Below are 3,158 nucleotides of genomic sequence, written 5' to 3'. Positions count from 1 at the left end.
ACGTTCATATAAATGGTTTTCCTTCTCAACGTTATAGGCACATTGGGGAGGATCCCTAACGGTCGACTGGTTCCTTTGTCGAAGCCTGTCAGATTTCTCATCTTAGGTAGAAGCGATGGCAAACCAAGCGCTTTCCAAGCAGCTGAGGAAGGGATACTCATAGAAGCCCCTTCATCTATGATGGTATCGACCATGATCATTTTGTAAGCTTGTACAATGATTCGGAATGGTACATTAGCCGGTAAATGGGGTCTGCCTAGTAGATTCCAATCGAAGGAAATGACTAGGTTGCTTGGAGGTGGGACAGAATAGACGGCCGGATATGACTCTGATGAACTTCCTTCCTACATTAAAGGAATGGGTAGATTGCCCCCATGTTCATTGGAGTCTGTGTTTACGAAAAGAATTTGAACGGTGTCGTTCTCATTCTCTTTGGTGATTGTATCATCTGAAGATGGACCTTCCGAAGAGAAAACTAGGTCGACTGCCACCTCAACCTTTTGACTTTTGTCTGGTATGGGTTCAGAGGGTTTATCTTCAGTGATAGATGCTTCGACCGACCATAATGGTGTGTCAGTCGGATTGTCAACTAGTGATGGACTCGGTAAGAGTTTCTTGTATCCGAGAGGAAGTCATAGCGGTGAAACAGGATGGTTATCCTAGGAAGGGACAACGGTGGACGACGTGATCGCCTTCACACAGTTTACAAGGAAATTTGCATTTCCTTTTCTATCCAAATGCTTTGCTTTCACTAGTTGATGGTGTACTTTAAACATGATTTTCAGAGGTTGATGACACCAGATTGTGCAAACGAGGAGACCAGTCCCTTAAGATCTGAGGGATACAAGGACAATCTCAATGATAGTGGTCTCCTTTGCAAATGACACATGGAGATTTAGGCTTGGATGATGTAGTGTGTGGATTTTCGCTAGACGATGCACGACTACCCCTTTTTGCCTTTGGCTCCTTCTTCTTCTTTTCTTTCTTCTCCTTCCCCTTCTTCTCCTTCTTAGTTACTTGATTTTTGGCTTTACCAGCTTCATCAAGTGAAGAGGAAGGAGGAGAGGGAGAATCGGACGAAGTAGAAGGTTCAGGGGTAACTTTAGTATCATCTAGTTGCCAACTTGATTGTTCAGGAATCACGGTGTTCTGAACAACGGAGGTCGAGAAGAGCCATATTGGCAAGCCAATCGTCAATCTTGGAAGTGACAATGTGGCCATATGAGATGCACCAACATCTCCCCAAGAGGAGAGAGGACTAGGATTTCCTCCAAGGGGAAATCCTTGGTTGGTGGACTCCATTTTCCTCAACCTAAGACCAATGCGGGAATAGTGATATTGTTCCTATTAAAATAAATTTTAGACGCTTTGACGCAACTTGTTTTTTCAATTTTTAAGAGTCGAGAAAAAACAAAAGATGACTCTAGTCACCTTCGATTTTTAATGAGCCTGAAGTGACAAGTGCTTAGATGGACCTTTTCCTTTAAGGAGTCTGAAAAGGAACAAAAGAGACTACTCTAGAAATCTAGACAAGGGATTACCAAACCAATCACAAAACTACAGAATAATTTTTACGATACGGCAATCAATCTTCCCAAATGTTGTGTTCAATTCATTGTAATCGATAAGGCGGTAGACACAGCTTCCTATTGATAAAGGATATAGGCTATTGTGGTCTCCCAATATATACTCGATGATACGTGGGAGCACAAGTCCGTACTGGCACTTGTCGTCTCAAAGAGGAGCAATCACCCAACCAACAGTGAAAACGATAGTTACCAGGATTTATGACGCCGTAATATGTCTCTAGCCTAGACTTCTGGATGTTGTGCGTTAGGTTCCAAAGTGTTTTTATGTTCATTTAATTTATTTTATAGTTTATCTTTCTTAAGAAATTTGCCTTTCAGGTTCACCGTGTGATGTAGATATATAATTCCTAAAATTCAACCTAAGATGATAAACAATTGTTTAATCTTCTTTTTGCAATGAAAATCCTAGCTACTAAAGAAAGAGAGATGATATTCTTTCAACATAGAGCAGAGAGCACACACTAGATGCACTGTCCTAAATCAAACCAACAAGCAGTCTAAATGCAAATGCACATGCATGTATTTGTTTTTAGCTTTCTTAATGTGTTAATGACAATGTGAAGTACAAATCTGAATTATCTTTTCAAAGCAACAGTACTAACAAATTTCTCTTCAAAAACAAAAGGAAGATAATGACGACACTTTGCGACTTTGAATTGAAAACTGCTTTCGACACTTGAAAAACTACTAATTCAAATCAAATACAATAGTAACTATATAATCAACCATCAAGAACAATAGAATTATTTTCTTTGACTGAAAACGACACTTGCGACACTTCCAAATCAGAAGATGACAGTTTGATTACGCCACTTTTTGTAAAAGAGAACTGTAAATGGTGCACAATACATAAAAACATTCACAATTCTTTATACTATGGAGGCGGAATCATGCAAAGGGAGGGAGTTTTCACAGTGGTATACTGATCACAGACAGAAAAACTCCTGAATAAAGCTGAAGAGAGTGAACACAAAACGAAAATCTGAGGGCAGAAGAGGTCTTTTTTGATCAGCGCACCTACAACGCAGGGAAAGTGCGATGCAGCACACCTACTGCACACGAGAGGTGCGATGCATCCAGATTCCCAAGGGGAGAAAGTGCGATGGTCCAGGGACGAGACTTCAACTTGGTTCTTGGTCACAGTTTGCAGCTTAGTTCAGGGATTTAGGCCGAGCTAATGATAGTCAGTAAATAGAAATCACAAGGGTTGATCTAATGAGGTTACTAGAGCCACCACTAGGGCAATTAGGATGTTTGCAAATTGATTGTTTAGTTTATAAACAAAACCTGGAGATGGACTAAAGTAGCATTGATCTACTTTGCACTTTCATAGCAAATGCAGTTCGAAGGCTAGCTGGCTTAACTTCAGGCTTCGTTTGTAAGTTTATAAAACAAAGAAATATAGACAAGCAAACAATCTATTCGCTCCCCAATGGAGTCGCCATTTTGTTATCAGGAAATCTACTGTCTATGCAAAGCTGTTAGTCCCACTAAGACGAGTAGCTATCTTAGAAACAAACAGATTAAAGTTACTTTCATTTTCCTTTATGAGAAGTAGATAGGAGAATA

This window comes from Pinus tabuliformis, chromosome 9, assembly GCF_031772625.1.
Source record: "Pinus tabuliformis cultivar Carrire ecotype Pingquan chromosome 9, CPIR1, whole genome shotgun sequence".
Lineage (NCBI taxonomy): Eukaryota > Viridiplantae > Streptophyta > Pinopsida > Pinales > Pinaceae > Pinus > Pinus tabuliformis.
This window is presented reverse-complemented; position numbering follows the sequence as displayed.